This window comes from Triturus cristatus, chromosome 10, assembly GCF_964204655.1.
Source record: "Triturus cristatus chromosome 10, aTriCri1.1, whole genome shotgun sequence".
Classification (NCBI taxonomy): Eukaryota; Metazoa; Chordata; class Amphibia; order Caudata; family Salamandridae; genus Triturus; species Triturus cristatus.
The window spans coordinates 131,243,111-131,265,230 of NC_140593.1; the positions used below are offsets into that span (position 1 = coordinate 131,243,111).

The window sequence follows — 22,120 nt, forward strand, 5'->3', positions numbered from 1 at the left end:
GTTTTACAACACTGCCTCCTATGGGATTTCTACCAGGGATCTCCGAGTCTGGGATAATCACCACAGGAAAGGAAATCTCTTATTTTACAACACTGCCTCCTATGGGATTTCTAACAGGGCTCTCCGGGGCTCGGTGCAGTAGTTGGAAACGCTTACACATGGATGGGACTGGCACACGGATACAGAAATATGTCCGCGTTTTCAGCCTCATCACTCAAACGGGGAACCTAAAGATAGGAAAACCCATGCAAGTCTGCACTTGAACACTGAACAGAGGGGAGGTGTCTATCCTGTTATGGAGGGTGAAGGGCGTGTCCCAGCTCACCAATCGTCTTCTGCAGTCCTATAATGAATTTGTTTAGAGATACACATAACTCCTAGGCGCTGAAAGGGGCAGCTTACAATCTGATTCACACCAAGAAAAGAAAACAATGACAAAACCAATAGTTTGCATTTTTGTACATATTGAAGGGTTTCTCATGCGTCACAAGCACACGCGGGACAGGAACAATATGTCAGCAGCAGTTCAAGGTTTCCTCTCACAAAGGAATGGTACTGCAAGGAAACCAGCACACTCACACACGTGCACACAAACACACAAACACACACACACAATATACACATACAGAATCTATAGAACTTACATAAAAAAGGGCAAGAGGTCACACAAGCACAACACTTCTCTGGGGCTACATGCCCAACCAAAAAGATTGAGATTTGTCAATGAATTCTGTAACCCCACCAGGCCCTCAATAAATGTAAACACTCCCAGGACTCCATGGTCACCTTGCAGGCCACGCCATCAAGAAAGCTGCAAACCTTGAAGCGCACTTCCTATCAAACGCAATCATTGCCCTGTCTGAGTCCTCCTTACTACACCAGGTTCCCTTTAGATCTAAGTGCATACTGCACTCATTCAACCTTCTAATATAACAAGAAACCATCAACCTGATTGATGCCACAAATATTGGTTGGTTCACCAGCGGGTCCTTGCCTGACAAACTCTTTCACATCAATCCTGCTTGAGTTCTCTGCTGCCATACAGGTGAGAGAGAGAGAAGTCATCAATTCCCCCCCGACCTTCAACTGGTCAATTCCCATGTGACCTGAAAGCAACATATAAGAAACCTATCCTAGAGTAACACAGACTGGCGGGTAATCCCAATAAATTACAGTAAGATCGCAATGGACCCTTCTTGGGTAAACTCATTGAAAAGGCTCCTTTTGTCCAGATACAAACATTCATTCAACAATGCCGACTACTGTCAGACAGACAACATGGATTCAGACCACATCCGTCCCACGGAACTTACGAGTGAAATTCAGGCAGCTGCCAACCGCAATCTTTGGACGGAACCTCCTAGCAATTTCACGTGAGCAAAAGTATATAACATTAATGGGGTGCAAAGGGACGAGATACGATACGTAAAAGAACACATGAAAAACAAACTGTTATTATCATTAATGGTCCTGTACATCCGTGAAAATATTCAAGATAATTGATGAGGATGAAACCCTGTCCCACACCAGGGGTCATGGGGTAGGGAGAAGCTGGATGTCTTCTTCTGCATAAATTGTTGCCAAAAATGAAAAGAAAGATCTTGTTCTGCGTGTAGGGGGTTTGGACTGCTGCTACATGCGCTGTGACTGTGGCTGTGTGAGTAAAACGTTCACTAAAGGTGCTTTCACTGTGTCTGGTCTATGCGAGGGAAGCTTCCACTGCTGCATCCTCAATGGCACCTTTCCTGTGTGGAAGGAAGCTTGCACTGCTACCTGCATAGTGCCAGTCCTGTTTGGAGAGAAGCTTGCCCCGATACCTGCATGCTGCCTGTCCTGGGTGAGGGAAGCTTGCACTGCTACCTGCATGATGTCAGTCCTGTGTCTATGGAAACGCGAGTGTGCATCCATCTATCCACCTATGGCCCCACCACTCACACAGTCTCTTCCAAATAGGTAGCGCGAATTGCTTGCCTTGGATTGTGATTGGTTCAGTTTTGTTGTGTTCACTATTTCTTTTATTCTTCACGTGCCATCAGGCTACAGTACCGAGAAAGAACGATAATCCGTAATGAAAGTAGATGGGGAGATACCCGTTTAAAAAAAAATATGCATTCCGATCCATGTATGTGCACTGTACATTTTATTTACAATTTTTTTGCCAAAACACACTCGTACAGACCAATCAGAGTATTTTAATGTAAATTAGGATTGACCAGCATTTTTGATGTTAGTGGACCTACTTTCGACATGGATAGCTGTAGTGTGAAGCGCAATATGCAACCTGCGACCAGCATCCAAATGCTTTAAATAAAACAAGATAAAGGCACGCAAGCAGCGTGCGCCTCGCTGCTCGTTCCCGCGCCAATACTCCATGGGAGTTGCCTTCTGAGAAAAAGGTGGGACATGCACCAAGCATTAGCCATTTGCAGAGTACTCTTTTTGAATGGCATGGACAGAAGCCAATCCAAAGCAGTGGGAGGAGTCAGACTCCACAAAGTACATACAACAGATTGCCCGACAGCACAAGCGCTGGAGGTTCGACCTAAAAAGTGCGCACTAATCCTAAAAACTCAGATAATGGATCTATATCCATTTAAAGATGTAGGGAAAAGGCCATAAGGGAAGCATGGGCAGATCGCAACTAGGAGATTCACTCTAGCTATGTTGATGCAAATAAAAGAGATGGATGTGCTGAAAAGGTTTCTGAAGGGTTCTGGGAAGAGGGAACCTGGTCAAATCACTGCACTGCACTTATCAGATGTATCTGTTGCGTTTGACACAGTAAATCATGATTTGAAGTTACGTGTCTAGCAGACCAAAATGTAGGCTCCAAGGAGTCATAAGGAACTGGATTGAGTTTATTTTTCAGGAGCAAGAGGCAAAGCAGGACATTTTCTGGTAGCATCAGTCTTGTCTAGACTGTTCTGCAAGAATCGGCCTTCTCGTCTACCTCCTCCATGAACACGCGTTTGGCCGTCAGTTCTAGGGACTAAGGTCCACGGTCTTTAGTGTCACAGACACTGATAGATCTCGTCCTCATCTCAAGTGTTGGCACTGAGCGCGTCGTACCCACAGGGGGCTGTGGATGCAGCCCACCGGGCGGATACCGGTGGTGGGTGATCACTTCACTGAACATGCCCACGTTCAATGCGTTTGTGCAGCCTCTTGCCTTGGCTTACTCCTCTAGGGCTGACCCACGTGAGAGCCCCTTGCGCGCGTCAGTCACATCTAACCATGTACGGGCTCCAGCACCAGCAGTGAAAGTTAGGAACCTTTCTGATGGTAATTTGTTGGTACCACAAGCACATCTGGTGGTGAAGATGCTGAGTACCTTTAGAGCCCAGTGCTTTCAATACTGGTCTTATTGGAGAAGTGTAGCTCAATGATTAGAGCGGCAGACCCTGATGCAGAGGTCTAGCCCGGGACCAGGGTTCAATTCCCCGCCTCGGCGGGTCTTGGGCTCAAAAATTCCACGGACCTGATAATTCTCGCCTCGGTGCCTATTCCAATCATGGAGTCCCACTCTGCAACTCTGGGCAATAGCTTGCTTAATCTCCACAACGGCCCCCACAACGCTAAGGATGCCTGGCCTCCACCTTGGGGGTGCCCAGGAGTGGACGCCTCACAGGGAAAGCCAGGATGGGTTCCACAGCAGTATTAGTACAAGCGCCTTGAGACCTTTGCGGGTGAGTAGTGCGCTATACAAGTATCAAATTTACATTTATTGAGCGTGAGGCCCAACATCTGGCTTATTTAAATAACTGTTAACGCTGTGTTATTTTATTGCTGTTCCATGGATGACACATTTCAGGATAAACTGAAGGGTACACAAGAGGGTTGTGAGGCCCAATGGTAGGTAGACAAAAGTGATCCTGATTCACAAACAGTGAAGACGCTGGGGGATTTTACAACCAAAAAATGATGGGATGTTTGAAGCCCAACAAACACAAGACTTGCAATCACCTGTACACCCACAAGGCTATTCAGGGCTAGTGGACAAAAGCACCTCATGTCGAATCATTTTGTTTAAAAAAAAACCCTGTTTTAGAGATCAAATGAAGGCAATGGAACAATCAACCTGTTGATTTAGGATTACTGACAAAATTGTTTTTCGCTTTGCACATTTATCAGAGTTCGTTTTTCAGGTGATATAAATGGAGCCCATATTAGTTTGTTTACAGGTTTTACATCTCTTTAGATTAGGTTTGTTTTTGAATGTTTGATTACCATTTGTCTCACATGTTGTACCTTCATTACTTTGCCTTCACTATATCACCTTCTATGGGCCATTACATCACCTCAAAAAAAATTGTTAGGGGAATTTGATAAAAGAAATAGGATAAAATAAATTAAATAAAATAAATAGGTAATAAGTGGGAGGATTCTCCAGCAAAAGCGATTCATTGCTCCGTGATGTAGTAGAGGCGATGAAGTCATCAGGCAACATAGAGGCAAGCAGTGCGGTAGAAGCAAATTTATGGTTAAGTAATGATGATTAAGACTGGTAATTTATTATGTGGAATTCTGTTAATTACCTGCGTTTGGTGTGGAGGGGCCTCAATGCAGCCACCCCCTCCTTGGAGTCACTCTGGTGGGTGCCATAGGGGCTCTTTCATCTCCTACTCACTGGAAGGTTGACTTCAGCAGCCTCTTGGAGCACACTCCTCGCTACACGAGGTGGTCACTAAGCCTTGGCAAGAAGACTCTAATGGGATGGGCTGCCCATCTCTACTCTGTTGGGATGCCCGCTGCCGGATCTGTGCTTCTCCTCACCGGCCAGTCCTCTGGTGGGCCATCACGCCGTTGGTGGGAGATGTAGAGTCCAGGACCCACCACGAGTTTGTTGCATAGGGGGTCTCTAGCAGGAAAGCCTTTGATCCAAAAGGGTCATGGCCAGAATGAAAATTGATACCCACTACAAACCCAAGTCATACTCTGCTCTGTTCCACTCCCCGCGACTTATGCTGTCCTTGTGTTCGATAAACATTTATACATCTACGGATTCCCTAAGACCACTCACAGCTGAGTCACACCTAAGGGTTACTAAGACCTGCACTAATCCCCAAAATTGTAACTCTGGTATCATGCTTTCTTCCAGTGGGCACCATTCCAAACTTTTCAATAAATGCACTGTCATGATTCGAAAGAACAACAAGGAATAAATATTTTCAATTTGTGTGGGACCATTTCATAGCAAACACTGAGAAATCTAAAATAAATGCATTTATGTAGTGAAAAGCTTTGAGAGTAGGAAGATGTGTTGCGTGTGTGAACAGTGTTCCTTATTGGTACTCTGAGCGCAGAGGTTAAGGGATAGAAAGGCCGTTGGGGTATGAACTCACGCTTACGCTTCTGGGGAGGTAGTGGACACATTGGTGGGAAGTGTGAGCAGCAGTCTATCGAATCAACACATAACCAGCAAGTCGCAATATAGCGGGGTAAGTCCTTTTACACTCCAATAAATTAGAAGGACTGAAAGCACTGAATGATTGTGAAAGGTGCCCTCTGTGGGCTGGCCACCTTGCTTGGGAATGACTGGAATGGGGTGCACTTAAAGGATCATTTGAATATTCTTGAATGCATCAAGGACAACTTGAAGCCTTACAACAACCTGCACACCGAAGGACCACCCATCCTACTGCTTCTGTTCAACTTACATGAGAAGTTGTGGCCTGGTGCTAAGCTCGGACTTTGGAATTGGGGGAGTGGGTGCAGGGTGGACTAGTGGCGGGGTGGTGGGGGCGTTGAGAGAGAAGTTGGGGTGGGGCCCTGGGTTCGAAACCCAACCCAGACACTTAACAAGCATTGGCAATGCCAATAGGTCTGGCTTTAAAGGAATGCTGTATTGTAATGTGAAGCATTACAAGAAAATAGCACCGGAATGGATATGCATTTGTGTGGAAAAAAGATTTGTAGAATAATATTGGTGTAGGTTAATGGGTCAGGTAACAGCTGCACTGTCAAGCCAGACCTAAAATACATGTATATACATGACTGCTCTACTCTCATCTGTGCTGCTGCGAGAGAAAAACACCATCAATTATCTGGTTATCTAAGACACATTAATAGCATTACAATGTCATGTGAGTGCCCCTGAAACTTCATGTTCAGCCAGCTGGATAAATAATCAAAATGATCACAGCTGTGTGGGTGGCAAGTCATTTTGTGGAAGCACACAACTTCTGCCCAATGAAAACATGTACTCCTGGCTCCCAACATGTGGGTGGAGCACAAGGCCCTCTCGAGTGATGCTCACATAATGGTCTGGCGTGAGCTACACTGTCAAGCCAGACCATAAAAACCAGGTGATTCTCGCCAAAGCACAATGTCTTTGAGGCGGACATTGTAAATAGGTGAATTGTAAATCAAAATATATGAAATACATGATTCTGAAGTCTCTCTTAACACACCCCATAATGTAGTAAGTTCTGCTGTTACTTTTGTGTAATGTAAATACAAAAAATGCGCTAGCTGCAGAGTGTTTGGTCAAGTGTTCAACGCCGTGCTCATAGACAAAGATAAAGGCTACTTCCTAAATGTGTCCCTCTTACATAAGGGGGCAAGTGTATTAATTTTACACATCTGTATCGTTCCACCTAAGATATGGAAGCTGATATGTGCCAATGCAGTAATGATTATTCCCCGTTCCCTCACAATCTTTGGAGTGTGGCAGAATTTTTTCCTTTTACTGAACATGAAGGTAGCTAGCATTCGTGCAGCAGGTGCAGTGGCACCAAAACTCAGGTGCTTAAAGGTCTCATTCCACTCCAATTGTAGATATCATTTACTTCCCTGGGGGGACATCAGGACCCATTTTCATATCTTGCATTAGGGCCAGTGGCACCCTTCCTACATCACTGTGGAGCAGTCATATGCCCTATTCTAATGGATATGCAAAGTGAAAACAATTGCTGGTAGGTAAGGGTATTGTTTGAATGGGAGTGAATGTCATCGATTCGTAATACAGTCTTTAGCAGTCTTCTAATAATGTAAGTGTTTTTTCCACATGGAATAGTACTTTTACATTAAAACCAATGCTGTTCACGACTACACTCCATCCTCAGACTGACAGTGAGAAGTATAACATGGCTCACAATAAAACATAAAATATATTGAGTCAAGTCCTTTCGATATTTAGCTCCTACAATGTAAAATGGGCTCGCTTTTACCACCAGAGAAATATATAAGCGTCAATCCTTTACAAAGGCTATCAAAGCTAGGGGTGGGTGACTAATTCCACTCTGCTCGAGGAGTTTGCATGTTTTGCCCACTTAGCGTTCTGCTTGGAATGCAGGCTTCTGGCAAAACTTCACCAACCACCGAGTGGCTGAGTGTTTTTTCACGCATGGCTTAGCGTTAAGTTGGTGACTGCAAGTGAGAACTTGTGTCCCTTAGCGTGATTTTCAGGTGCTAGAATACCTCCTGGCGAGATTTCTCAAAGCGGGTCGTCACGGCAGGCCGCGACCATTCCTGTTGAGAAAGCTGCCGCTCAAGTAGAAAATCAACTTGAGCGGTAGAAAGGAGCAGCGTCCTGTGGCTCGCCGCGTGGTGCAGTTCATGCTGATTTTACAGTGCGGAACAAGCTCCCGGTGCTAAAAATCAGCATGAGCAGCTCGATGTGCCGAATTCGACAGCTGATGGAACTCTGCGGAATCTCGCAGAGTTTTTATGTAACTCGGTGGAATTCCATGGAGTGAAACTCTGCGAATTCCGCCCACCCCTAAATACTCATCTGTTTAATCCAAAGTGAGCCTTGGTGAGTCGCTACTAGAGTATTTTCAGGTTATCACCAAGAGACCACTGGGAGGTCAATGTGCCCTTTATAAATATGTATGGTTGATGTGTGTGGTGTGTCTGAATACTATGGCCATCTTCTTACATTTTGAATGCTCCTGGTTTAGCATGGCACAGGATGGGGGATGAGGACCACTTCTCCACACAGTGGAAGCGTAATGCCTTCATTCCTGTGGCTGGGGGTGGAGATCCAGACACTGCAGTGAGGGAGACCCGACGACCTTTAGAAGTTCAATGAAGGCCTTTTTAAAAAAGAACTGCGGATTAGTCTTTCCTGAGCACTGTCATTGGGAACATGTAAGGTTGGGGGGTTGGACTGCAGCTAAATCAGAGATTTCACACTTCATCATGCCCCAGCCTGCGAAACTCCATCTTAGGGTCAGTTCCATTGCTATCTGCTGTGGGAAGCATCACTTTGCACAAAGGATGTGTCTCAGGAGCAGCCCGGAGAAGACACATGAAGGAGAAAAGACACATGAAGGAGAATAGACACAAACTGGCTCCGAAGCCTCGGCCAGTCAATCCACAACCTCTGTCTGGAAAAGGTGTATAAATGTGGAATCCAAACCACCAACCTATGTTCCGGTACCATGTTCCTTTTGAACAAGGAAGTGAGTATTCCACATTGTACTCAGCGTCACTCCCAGACGTGAGGGGAGATCACCTGAAGTGTGCACTTTTTGCTGGTGGAGCAGCTGAGAGTTTGTCTAAAGTGCCTAGAAGCTTGTTACCTGCTGATAGTGGGAAGGAGTGGGCCTGATCCTGCAGGAGGACAGGCTGGATCGGAAGGAGAACCACGCATGCTCTCAATGTATGGAGGGCTCATAAAACTCTGTCTGTTCCATAGAGTGAAAACAGACGTGACCTGTGCCATGAAGGGAATTCCCTGGTCTCTCTGCATCATTCCCATTTGAGCTGCACTAAGACTGAAAAAGATGAAGCATTAGCATGATGCCAGGCAGTCCACTGCGGATTGGAAAGACTGGTGCTGCCAATGCCAATGGCAGAGAGATTGAAGCGGTGTCATTGCTAAAGCAGGAAGACCTGATTAGCCTGGAGACTGCAAGTGCTGAATCTTAATTCTTGTCTACAGCTGGATGGGAAGGCCGTCTCTATCAAAGACGAGGGTCATACCGCAGATCGGCCACACCAATCGCATCCCACGAACACTGTTCAGAAGTGAAGCTGCTGCTAGGACCCCCACAGAAGCTAAACTGCTGCTGGGAGGGTGGGAGCAGGAACCACATTGGCGTTCCTACTATGGCTGTATCGATATCCAGCAGGGAACGGTGAGGTTTATGAAAATTAGAGCTGTGCTGTTCCTGAATGATCTAGAATGTAGCAATATACAAAAGACAGTAGGCTCCAGAGTCAAAGAGATGGGAATCCATTTATTTGGAATATAAAGCCCTCACACACCCAGTTGGGTGTCATGCTTCATCATCGGGCTGCTCCTCGTCTGGCAGGCGCTGCAATGCCTGACGAGCTCCCGATGACGGGCACTTTGGCGGAGATCTTTTTCCAAATAGCCATTTGGTGCCATGGGGGTAAGAGATTTGGTGAGTGTATATGAATGAGTGGTGTGTGATGTTTATGTGAGTTAAAACAGGGTTGGGGGTACCAACAAAAATGATTTTAATTGTGGGGTCCCCTACCCTTATTAAAATAAAAGAGGAAAGGTGAAATGCTAAGGTAATGTCTTAGGTGTGGCGCTCTTCCATGTGGTTGGTCAACAAGTTTCTTCGCAATTCTACAAGTCTAGAGGCGATTCGTCAGGACCTAAAGTTAAAAAACTATCTACACTAAGGTGGACCGAAAAACAATAATGAACTAATGTTTGAGATTTATGCCACCGTGACTTACTCTGTCTAATGACTGGTAGGACTGGTTCTACCCTATTTGGGATATACCACTGCTTCATCAATCCCCGGCAGGTCAAGATATGAGGAACTTCCCCATATAGTTTGCGTGGTACGCGATATGTCCAAGGACCTGCCCACTGCTGCCGGGAGCCCGTCAGGCATCGCAGCGCTGGCCAGACGAGGAGCAGCCCGATGATGAAGCATGACACCCAACTGGGTGTGTGAGGGCATTATATTCCAAAGAAACGGATTCCCATCTCTTTGACTCTGTAGGCTGCTGTCTTTTGTATATTGCTACATTCTATATCATTCAGGAACAGCACATCTCTAATTTTCATATTGCATTTGGGCATCTGTGCTGGACCTTATGTATAAAATCCCTTTGTCCCTCTATTTGTGAACAACAGTGAGGCTTAGCCTGCACCTGGGAGCAGAGATGAGTCTGCCATGCAAGTTTGAGAAATTTGCACATTTGACCAGTGACATTAATTAATGCTATCTGCACCTGTCCCTGAATAATGCCTAAAATATAGTGTGCTGTGCATTCTAGATAGAGGATTCCGACCCTAGTAGTGAGATAGAAGGAAGGGGTGGCTAGGGAGTAGCATATTATGGCTGAGACGTGATTTAGATCATAAACCGGTGTTACATTCCCATTGATTTGTTTCATATTTAGTTCTTCTGTGAGATTAGTGTACTTTATTTTGCATGTTGCATACTGGCTGGAAAACATGTTATCATGTAAACTGGTTGACTGTCGTGTTCTGAGATCTTGTCCCCAACGCTACCTCCTTGAAAGGCATTTGACAGCTCACCGTCAACACCCTGAGAGTCCAGTGCTGAAGGTGTACTTGCCCTGTTCCCATAATCATTGTAGGCTGGACCCCATGGCACTCTTGGCAAACAACCCTAACCACCATGGTTGGGGGGCAGTGATCACTGTCTGTCCAATGTCCCCACCCAAACAGGGTCTGACATGTGTACTTACTAAAATATCTAAAATGTTTGTACATTATACTACTCCGCATCTTGCACAATTGGCCAGAAAATATGAAAGATTCCTCTGTCTAAGGGTGAGGACACCCTTTCCATGGACACTGACACTGATGTGTCTTGCTACGTAACCCAAGTGGGGAAGCAGTGAAGTATGCACAGTTTGAGAAAGCCTGTCTCAGGATTTGTAGGTTTCCATCACCAACAGTGTGTCTGTAAAGTGCTAAAGGTGTGTAAGATAACATTCCAGCTGGGACAAGCAGGCCAATTTGTTCCCTGTACAAAGTATTACAATTGTACAAAGTATTGTTTAAACTGTACAAAGTGGTGGTTACGCTGTGCATATAGAGGTGAAAGTTGGCCACACAAGGATGACAGACTTGGCTTGCGTGTCCTCTTCATAACAGGTTGTACTCTAAGATCCTGAAATTCGACTACATGGCTAAATTAAGATTCGGGAAGGAATGTAAACATTGATTTTGCTAACGCCTGTACATCAGAAGACCAGAGAGGTGGAGCGGATGGCACCTATCGATGCCCAGATGTGCCATGGCTGAATTGGCTCCTAATATGAATGAATAACGATTGTTAATGCACAGAGTCTGCCCTTCAGAACCTTTGGTGTGTTGCAGGGAGTGGCAAATGAATTGTAGCATCCTTGGTCATGTTCTTAATTTGTAAAAGATAAAGTGCTGCGGCCCAAAGTTTTGCTCAGAAGTGCGTGGCCGGCGCTATTGAGTATCGGCGTGCCGAGTATCAAGGCTGCACAGTTTTGATTCTGCCTGATCCCTCTTTCATCAACCACCAGACACTCCCTGCCCCTTTTTCTCAGTCTTTTGGCTTCTTTTTCATCCCTGCTTTCTTTCTATATTATTGTTTCATCCTCCTTCTTTCTCCTTTTTGTGATCTTCTCTCTCTTGTTCGTGGTCAAAGTCGATAGGCCCCATCTGCAATCAACGGCTCAAAATAAGCCCTGCCTTGGTCGCTCTACTTTCTGTGTTCATGTTGCCTCCTGTTGCTTCTATCCCCAGTGGTGTGTTTCAGGTGCGTTCGTGGCTTATTGAGGTGCCCACCCACCCAATGCTGAGAAAGATGATCTGGTATCTGGCCCAACTCAACTCAGTCACCAATTAAACTCTTAGCCTTCAAAGATAAAAGACAAATTGAATAATAAAAATGCACATGCCTTTGAGCCCCCCGTACGGAGATCTGAAAAGCAGCCTGATAAAGTCTTCGCCCAGGTGCCACGCCACTTGATGATTACTGCAGGGCCCAAGCAAATCGCATATGATTTAGTTGAAAAACCATCCGGTGAATGGTGTCCCAAAAGATCTCAAAACCCCAGCAGATGCCATCAAGCAAAGCAACCTTCAAGGATGTCTATTGTTGGTGATTGTTAGAGAGGCACGACTTAATGACGTGAACGGTTTCTTTTTCTCTACACTGGAAGGTCTGTTTAAGTAGTGGTGGACGGAACTCGCGAGTGGGGGACTCCCCATCTGTATGGCTGCTTGATCTGATTTTTAGCAGCGGGTGCTTGTTCCGTGCCGTAAAAACAGTGCGAATGGCACCATGCGGCGCGCCAGCAGGCGCTGCTTCTTTCTGCTGCTTGAGTAGATTTTCTACTCAAACAGAAGCTTTTGAAACGTGAGCAGCAACGTTCTCAACCCAAGTAGTAGCGATCTGCACCAAAGCCTGTGTTGAGAAATGTCACTGGGGGGGGCGGTATAGTGCTTGTTTTTTCTCACTTGTGCGAGAAAAACTCCACCACGTGGCGGTTGGCGGAGTTTTTGCCAAACTCCATGCCCCAAGCAGAGCGCAGAGTGGGAAAACCTCAGCAAACTCCACTGCCGGAGAGGAGTTTACCACTAACCCCTACTTGTATATGGGTTGATGAAGTGTCCGTTCCGGCAGATGAAGATATACCTAAATTCCAGCTTATGCCCAGACTGGGAATTCTGAATAACTCGCAATGACGACCTTAGAAATCTACTGGTGGTGTTTTGCAACACACCTCTGTACCTACCAGTGAAACAAGTGCACAGAGATCACATGGAGAACGCTACCCTGGTTAGTTCACCACCAACTGAGCCCCGTAATTCAATCCTGATTTAAGATGGATAATGCAGTGAGTTGGGAAACCTGAGGTTAAAAGTAAGCCTGTCTCTGGCGGCCAGAGTCAGTGACTTCTGCATGAGCAGTTTGGAGAATAGGGTTGGGTCTGCCTCAGACAGTGGGATCTCTCATTTACTACTGGCTGTTGCTATGGCGCTGATGCCCATGGATATGGAAACATAAGTTATGAGACAATCTTGCCCTCTACCATGACCACTAAGGTGATTAGCAAACACAAAGACCCAAAGCTGGTCCTGTGCACTCAATTGAGCAACTTTTGGGTGTTAGATTGGTGTTGATGAGGCATTGTTAACAGCCCAGACAGTGTTAACCAGCTTAAAAATTATAAAGTAAAAACATTGCAAAATGCGCTGCATTATGCCGCATAATTTGCCTTTTCATGCCGCAAAATTTACTAAACCATGCTGCATAATTTGGCCCTCTCCTGCCAAATAATTCCAGTGGTCCTGCTGTGTTCCCCCGCTGCCACTCAGGGCTAAAGGCAGTCCGGAATTATAGCAGTGAAGCTTTTCCCGAGGGTGGCAAAGGGGGTCTAATCCGTGCAGCTGTACCTTTCATATTACGCACTTCGCAAATTCGTCAGTTTCAAGAAACTTTACCCGAAATCGTAAAATGCAAAGTTTCTCAACTTCAACTGACTTCATAATGCAAGGAGAAGTCTTTGGTGCAGATGTGATAACAAGGGAGGCTGAAATGTTGTTCAAGAGATGGGTCTTTCCTTCACCCAGAAGCAGAGGTTTGAGCTGGTCTGATGTTGATGGAGAAGGCGTTCTAGATTCTGGGTGGGTAGGAAGAGATGGCCTGGCTCCCTCGCTGCTGTGAAGCCCCCGCAGATCCTGGTTTTACCATACATGGTGGGAGCTTGAGTATATCACTTTCATGTGTCACAGCTGAATTTAAAGGGGGGGGGGGGGAGAGGAGACCCTGGGACACTGACCACAATGGCATCATATACATCAAGAATTTGAAATGGTTGTATGTCGAAATGTCATCTACCATAACACTGTGCTACCAAAATATTGTGGGCAAAATATTTTGAAGCTAATTATATAAAGGTAAATATAGGTTTACTGTACTTAACTCCACATATTCGTAGGCCTGAGCAGAATTTGCGCAGTGAACAAAAACTCTGCCGTGCTACGCGTGGTTCTGCAAGTGGTGGAGTGCGTTAGGTCGCGCCGTCCGCTCTAATTATTAGCACCTAGTGTTGGTCCCACAGTGGAAAATCCACACGAACGTCACCATGCGCAGCACAAGAAGGCGCAGCTTCTTTCTGCCTCTTGAGTAGATGTTCTACTCGAGCTGTAGCTTCCTTAACGCAAATGGAAGTTTCTCAATGCAGGACCATTTGCGACTGCCCAATTTGAGAAATCTTGCCGCGAGGTGGTCTGGAGTAAGATTTTCCCCGCTTGCCAACTTAACGTTGGCGAAGGTGAGCAAGGAAAAAACTCTGCTCCGCGCAGAGTTTTTGGGAACTATGCTTGCTACATGGAGCGGGAAAAACTCTGCAAGCGGGGTGTAATTTCATGCCCAGGGATAGATAGATAGATAGATTGGATGTTGAATTAAAAATAGTAAAACTGTAATTGTTTTCTAGTTATTTTGGCCCTCGATATTTCAGCCACAATATTTTGAAGCCACTTTCAAGGTGGAGCATCCATGACACACATTCAGATGTCAAACAAGCCCCTCTGAAGCAAAGCAACTGCTTATTTTTAGCGACTTTGTAAGAACGAAATGTTGAGTTGAGCGCAAAAGGCTGGAAATTGTGCCCTGCTGGTCACAAAGATTTCTGCAGCATGTACATTAATCCACTGAGCTAACTCACCAGCTGACCTGCTGCCATCACACCAAAAATAAATTTAAAAAAGTTGTTTGGGGTCAGATGTCAAAGAGGAGATCCTGTTTCGAAGAGAATACGTTATGAATTCCCATATTAATTCATACATTTACTCTACACCTTTCAACTTTCACTTCGGCCACACTTCAGTCATGTGTTTGTGAATCTATCTCACACACTCTACAGATTGTGTGTGTTGGTCACGGCATGACCCTAAGGAAAGGCGCTTTCAAGAATTGGGGGCAAAAATGTGCGTACGCCTTCCACCCCAGCCCACTGCTTTATAGATGTTTACTAACCCTATAAAATAAATATATTTAAAAGTCCGTTTGCTGTTTTTGCTTGCCACGCTCTTGAAGACAGCCCTTCCAACTTAGCCACGGGCTACTGGCCCCAGGCCTAGAGGTAAACATTGCATCTACCATTGGAATTCCTTTATTATATGAAAGCAACGCCCATACATTAATGTTTGCAATATTGAAGTACTGAATGTCTGTGTGCGTTGGCATATAGTGCACAGGCGCGCAACGCCTCACACCCCCCCCCCTCCACCACCTCCCCATAATCAACCCCTTCCCCCGTTGTGTGTGTCTGCCTGGGCCGAGACAGCTTCTGGGGTACACACACAGTTTGTGAGCTGCTGTGGGGTGGCTGGTCTGACGTCCGTCTTATAGCAGCTGCACCGAGTGACCATTTACTGGTTAACGAGGCTTTGTTGTTTTTTACCCCTTCGTAGAGCCCCTGCATTTTCACTCTGCCTACTGCTGGAAGAGTCCCCCCCCCCCAAGGAAATGTCGCTCTAGTCGCACCTCTGATAGTACACACACCTGCCTGGCTGCCTAGCGACAGTGGCTGTGTAGGAATGTGGGGTTTGAAGAAGATCTGAGTACATCATGTGGAGTGTTACGAATCATTCTGAACCACACATACCAAATTGCACATAATCACAGTTTGTGCCGCACAAGAGATAACTAAAATTGCGCACTTTTGAGCAAATCACGTCAAGTGACGAAACCGCAATCAGAAACCAGACCTCCAGTCCGCGAGACCGCATCACCTCTCCTGCCCATCCTTAGAATAAAAGGCGCGCTCCTTTTATTCCAACTGAATTTTACGTCATCTTTATTCGTAATGGAAATGCTACTTTTACGTCACACCATCTTGTGCAGGACACGTGGTCTGCGGTGTAGTGGTGATACTGACTATGAAACCGGACTCTACTCTCGGCTCCCCCGTTTGACCAGCTGTGTTACTTTTGACACACCATTTCCTCTTCCTGTTCCTCTGTTTCCACATCAGCCTCGATTGGGCGCCCTTTAAAACAAGCCGGTAGGGGCAGCTCCTGAAATAACTGGATGTTTCAGGAGATACTTCCTCGGTCCCTCGTCACTGGTTCCGCCTGATCCAAGCCTGGCAATGCCAGTAGCAACAGCCTCATTGATTATGCTCCAGTTCCCAGGGATGCCCCCGCCTGCTGTGATCACCATGGCAACAGAGATGAAACAGCCTCTCGTTACTGCGAGTGTCCCTATTAAAATGCAGATCGTCTTATCCTTACCCTGTCCACGAGCACTCCCTGGAATCCGGCCATTACCGCAGAAATGACAAAATAAATGACCCTTGTGGAGAACACATGCCGTGATGTCGAAATTGACGACCGTGGAGATGTGCGTTCCAATCCCAATTTCCCCGCGCGACCACACTGTGTGATCTTGTGCAAATCTCGAAATCTCTCTGTGTGGGAGGTTACCTTTCTGCCAAAATGCAATACAAAAAAGCTAAAAGCCACGTTAAGTTCTGCATAAAGTGGACATTTGCACCGACCCCCGTGCACAGGCGCCTGGTCCCTGCCTTACCTTAGAGACCCTTCCTGGGTGGGGGGCTTGAAGCAAGTCGGGTTTGTCGGAGAGAAGTCCGCGGCTCCCCCACGTTGCTGGACTGGTCTGTCCTGGCACACAGGCGAGAAGGCATCAACACAGGGAGCAGAGACGAGGAATTAGACAAGGAGGAGGGGGGGCTCGGAAGACTCCGGGATCTCCAGTCCGGGAGGCGGGAGGGCTCCTCAGTGCGAGCCGTGCGCTCTCTGCCTCTGCCTTTAAAGTGAGATCTTTCTCTGAAAGCACGCCCCCTGCAGGGGCGGGGGCGAAGAGCACCCCCAGGGAGAGAGGGGGTACCGGCATTGCTGGACTGTCGGGCACGCGGATCCCGCCTGAAACAATGAATGGACGAGCGACCGACCGCACGAATGAATGAATGAATGAATGAACGGACGGAACGAACGAATGCATGAATTAACCAACGAATGAACGAACGAACGAACGAACGAATGAATGAATGCACGAGTGAATGAAAGTGATGTCAGATGCAGTCCCACTTTTAATGTGTGTGCACGCGCTCACAGGTTGTATTGTAAAAGACGTAAATACAATAATTGTAGTCAGGCAGGCGCCTTATGGCGAGGAAATACACACTGACGCTACGTCGAAGACCTTATCTTGAGGAAACCAGCAGGGTTTCACGTGAAGACTTTAATACCTGCTTGATCAAAATGTGTTTGTTTTATTGAAGCGTTCTTGTTTTACCTCTAAACAGGTGACTCATTTACGGGATTCAGTTTGCTGTGCGTGCTCTCCTTGAGAATCGTCAGGCAGTGCTGTAAGTCACCTCTTTTAAGTGAACACGTTTTATTTTTGAATTATGGAAAGTGATAGCGTGGATTTAAAATGGTGTTACAGACAGTATCACCGCTCTGCATCGTAATAGTTATATTGCAAACAAATCTATCATCCACTACTTGGACCTTATCATTGCGTCGCTGGAGGTAAATATATGTACACATAATAAATAAATAAACTGGACCATGTAGTGGAGGCAATATGTTTGTAGGTCGGTATCAATGGCCTCGGTAAGTCGTCATAGAACAGAAGCACAAACAAGACTCTTCGCTAATCATTTTGTACAGTGCAAGCCAACCCGAGCTGGACACCCCAGCTGCCCTTCGCTGAACCCCTCAATCAATCAAACAATTTATAAAGCGTGCTACTCACCCGCTAGGGTCTCAAGGCGCTGGGGGGGGGGGGGGAGGGGTTCGTTACTGCTCGAAAAGCCAGGTCTTGAGTTGCTTCCTGAAGGAGAGATGGTCCTGTGTCAGCCGTAGGTGGATGGGGAGGGAGTTCCAGATCTTGGCTGCCAGGTAGGAGAAGGATCTTCCTCCGGCGGTGGCTCTGCGAATGCGTGGAACGGTGGCGAGGGCGAGGCTGGCCGATCGCAGCTGGCGGGTGGGCGTGTAGAAACTGAGGCGGTTGTTGAGGTACTTGGGGCCCAGGTCGTGGAGAGCCTTGTGTGCGTGGGTGAGGAGTCTGAACGTGATCCTCTTGCTGACGGGGAGCCAGTGCAGGTCTCTCAGATGGGCGGAGATGTGGTTGTGGCGGGGGATGTCCGATGTCCAGGACGAGTCGTGCGGCGGCGTTCTGTATGCGCTGGAGTCTTTTCTGTAGTTTGGCTGTGGATCCCGCGTAGAAGGTGTTCCCATAGTCCAGTCGGCTGGTGACGAGTGCCTGGGTGACCGTCTTCCTGATTTCGGTGGGGATCCATCGAAAGATCTTTCGGAGCATGCGCAGGGTGTTGAAACAGGATGACGAGACAGCGTTGACTTGTTTGGTCATCGAGAGGGAGGAGTCCAGGATGAAGCCCAGGTTTCATGCGTGGTCCGTTGGCTTGGGGGTGGTGCCCAGTCGTCCCAGGCGGAGGGGGATGATCCCAGGATAAGGACTTCCGTCTTGTCGGAGTTCAATTTCGGGCGGCTGTTCTCCATCCACTCGGCGACGTCTTTCATTCCTTCGTGTAGGCTGGCTTGGGCGGTGGCGGGGTCGTTGGTGAGGGAGAGGATCAGCTGGGTGTCATCAGCGTAGGAAATGATGTTAAGGTTGTGTTGGCGTGCGAAAGCCGCGAGGGGGCTCATGTAGACATTGAAGAGGGTGGGGCTGAGCTAGGATCCTTGAGGTACGCCGCAGATGACTTTGGTGGCTGCGGAACGGAACGGGGGGAGGCGGACTCTCTGGGTTCTTCTGGCGAGGAACGAGATGATCCACTCCAATGCCTTCTCTTGGATTCCGGTGTTGCTGAGGCGCTGTATTAGTGTGCCGTGGCAAACTGTGTCGAACGCTGCAGAGAGGTCCAGGAGGATGAGGGCAGCTGTTTCCCCGTTGTCGAGCAGGGATCTGATGTCGTCGGTGGCTGCGATGAGGACGGTCTCGGTGCTGTGGTTGGCTCGGAAAACCCCTAAAGTATAGAACAAGTCCTAAAAAACGTAGATGTGAGAATAAGTAGCAGAGACAACGTGTAACGATGCCACTTCGTCATAGTAACGGCTGTCACCACCCCCATCTTACCTCCTTTGCACTTATAGTTCAAGTAAAATCTATGCAATGTATGTTATATACGCACGCAACATATTCACAATGTATATTTTGATATACAAGCTACATGCTGAGATCTCAGAGTTTTGTGATCTTAAGTTTTTCTATTTGTGCCCTGAATATACCTCCCTGTTGTCTGAACACTATACAAAACAAGAATAAACTAGATAAAACCACAAAAGGAGATGTATAAAGAAAATGTAAAGGTTATTTTACCAATTTTAAGTCAGATGAATATTTTCCAAATATTACGATGTACTTGACATTATACATGACTCAAAGATATAACATTTCAAAACAAAGGGAAGGTGCGTTTGAGTGGTGTCTTTAAAAGGGCCCTTTCCCAATAAGTACAGCGGGCCCTCTGTGTTGCATGCTTGGATGCATAGGTGTTGAGGGTCCAATGAGTGAGAAAGGGCTTGCAATTGAAGCCTCGTGTCTCCAACCCTTACCTGCCCCTTCGGTATGCTGAGAGCTCCATTTCACACCTTGTGTTCCTAGACAAACTGTTAAATCCTGAGCGAACCCGACGCTCTTCACTGAAATTACTGGTAGGTTTTAAGCCTCACAAGCACTTACAAGCTGCACCCATGCTCCAGTGGCACACTGTGGCACCACTCTGCTGGTGTCATCCCACGTGGGAGGGGTTTATGATATGCCATGCCATTACTAGTGCATTGCTGTGTGGTATGTGTAACACCAGAGGGGTTTCAGTGTTGCGTTAATACGGTTGTCTATCAACCGGCCCCTTTTGTGTAGTCTGGTCTTCGTGTGGTATGCAGGAAAGCAACAACCTTATATCTCGGTGGTCTTTGACTCTGCTGGTTGCAAGGAAGTGTGGTAAAGGGATGTCTAGAATGTCCTGTTTCATTTGTAGGGGGAATTCTTGCCATCTGTCATCTGACTCATAGTGGTCTTTTACATATTGCAAACCTAGCTAGAGGGGCAGAGAGTGCCCCAAAAGTCCAGATTCACAGGGAGTTCACAAATCCAGCTGGTAACACAAGCAGAACCTACATAGAGGTGTGCAAAGCTGCAAAGTGTGGCTCTTTGGGACTTTACATACTTTTTTCAATCTCACAAGCTTTACAAGCTTTACAAAGTGCAAAAAGTGTGAAAGAAAAAAAGGTGGCCCCTTAGTAGCCCTTCATGGTGGAGAAAAATGGTCCCTCTGCCACTCAGGGCCGCAAAAGGTGAGAATTACTCCGGTTGGCACCGGCGCACTGCGATTCCTACCCTTGAGATCCATCTTCCTGAGGCTGGGGGGCAGTGGGGTGGTCCTCAGAGGCAATGCCAGCCTGCGGGCGCAGAGGGCTAATGCAAGTCCTACTATGGCGGGTAGAGCCAATTGTGCCCTCATGGAAGGCCACGGCCAAACAAGTCCCTACAGTTCAATGTCCCTGCAGGGCCTGAACAGCCCAAAATTCACCCTGGGAGAACGGAAGGCTTCGCCTTTTTAAGGATGACGTTTCCCTACTTTGTAGATGCAGAAAAAAACACCACTAGACAACAAATGGTCAGAACAATAATAAAACCTACTCCAACACAAGCATGATATTAGGAACTCCGTGTACACTAAAGTTCATTAAAACTTCATTTCATTAATACAGTTTCGTATAATGATATAATACAAAATAGATAAATACTTTCACAATCATAGAACACTGAACAAAGACATTACGACGTACTTCCTACAAATAAACAGCACAAGAAGATACAATGAACAGACATGCACATGTTTACTAAACCTCAAGATTCACAAATATTTAAATACAATTATAATTTGAAAATGAACAGAGTCGCTTAAAGACACCAGGATTTAAATAAGTGGCTGATGGATGAAATTTCTTGTTTTCCCTACTTTGCGACTTAAACACTTTGGGGCAGATTTACAAGCCCCTTGCGCCACTTTTGCGTCACTTTTCACTTGTTAAAAGTGACGCAAAAGTATCGCAAGGGGCTTGCAAATTTGCCCCTTTATTTCTTCTACTATGCAACCTTTGAAAGACAGAGGTTGCAATGGCTATGTAGGAGGTGCCAATTTACACTCTGTTCCCCTTCAGGTTGCCCAAAGGAATACCCAGCCCCCTGAAACACATACACATTACCTCCTCGTCTGTCTTTCTCGTACCAGTCCTTTACGTCATGAGCTTTGTCTCATTATATGTACAGATTTCACCTATCTTATCTCAAGAACAAAGTTACTCTTGGTGGCCCTAAGGTGGAAGGACCCGGTGTTCACTCCTCCCATTCCTGACAACATAAGGTTGGGCTTTTCCCCCCACCTCTTCCTGTTGTACTTCTGTCTCAGTGCATGTTTAAGATCTGCCTATCTCATCACTAGGTAATATCAATAAAATATGTCTTTGAAAGATTACCCACCTTACATCAAAAAGATTACCCTGCGTACCTTACAAAGGGAAGCCAGTGTGTATTTATCTACCAGCCCCACCGTGTTGGTGAGTTTGTGCCGTCGCTGGAATGATGAATTGCTGCTGTACTGGGGTTCATGCCCCACCCATATCTGGAAAGTGAATAGGATGCATGAGATGTCTGTCTGTTCCCAGGACCATTTCCACATCCCTCTGATGTGACGGTGCTTCTCCCGCAAGAGTTCTTGGGCAGCTGCAAAACTTTGTGGCTAGGGAGCTCTCCCCTGTATCTAGCAAAGGTGCCGAGCCAGTGGCGGCTCCTCCACTATGGCGGAGGTGCATCGCCCCACTGCTTTCAAGCAGTGCGAGAAGCAAAAACTGAAAATGATAATAACTTCCAGTTATTATCATTTTATGTTTGTGCTGCTTTGTGAGCGGGCGGGTGGGCGGGGCTGCTCTGCTCTTGGAGCAGGGCAGGGGAGGAGTGGTTTGCCCATCCCTAAGTGTGCAATGACTGTTTGGTCAGTCCTCTCGAGCCGCCCAAACCAGTCATGGGCACTTTCTCCGTTCTCCATGCAGGCTGCATTACAGCCTGCATGGAGAGCATGCCCACCCCTTCAGCCCCTGGGTGAGCACCGTGTTACGGCACTCAGACTAATCACAGTGCTGCATTGCAGCGTTGTGATTGGCTTTGGGAAGGGAGCC

The 22,120-nt window shown here is 46.8% G+C and overlaps 1 protein-coding gene and 1 long non-coding RNA gene across 3 annotated transcripts in view; one reads left to right on the forward strand and one right to left on the reverse strand.

The window, feature by feature from the left end:
* Positions 1-22,120, reverse strand: part of LOC146789025 (ectonucleoside triphosphate diphosphohydrolase 3-like) — a 226,827-nt gene that overhangs the window by 136,619 nt on the left and 68,088 nt on the right. Inside the window, exon 1 of one of the 2 annotated variants that reach the window (XM_085630626.1) lies at positions 16,482-16,705. The exons of the other annotated variant lie outside the window; for it this stretch is intronic. The gene's annotated coding sequence lies outside the window, so the exon portion shown is untranslated. Of the gene's footprint in view, positions 1-16,481; positions 16,706-22,120 lie in introns of those variants that run through there. 2 annotated transcript variants of the gene reach the window in all.
* Positions 17,217-22,120, forward strand: part of LOC146789026 (uncharacterized) — a 62,771-nt gene continuing 57,867 nt past the window's right edge. Inside the window, exon 1 of the long non-coding RNA XR_014969743.1 lies at positions 17,217-17,280. This is a non-coding gene — a long non-coding RNA (uncharacterized LOC146789026). The remainder of the gene's footprint in view (positions 17,281-22,120) is intronic.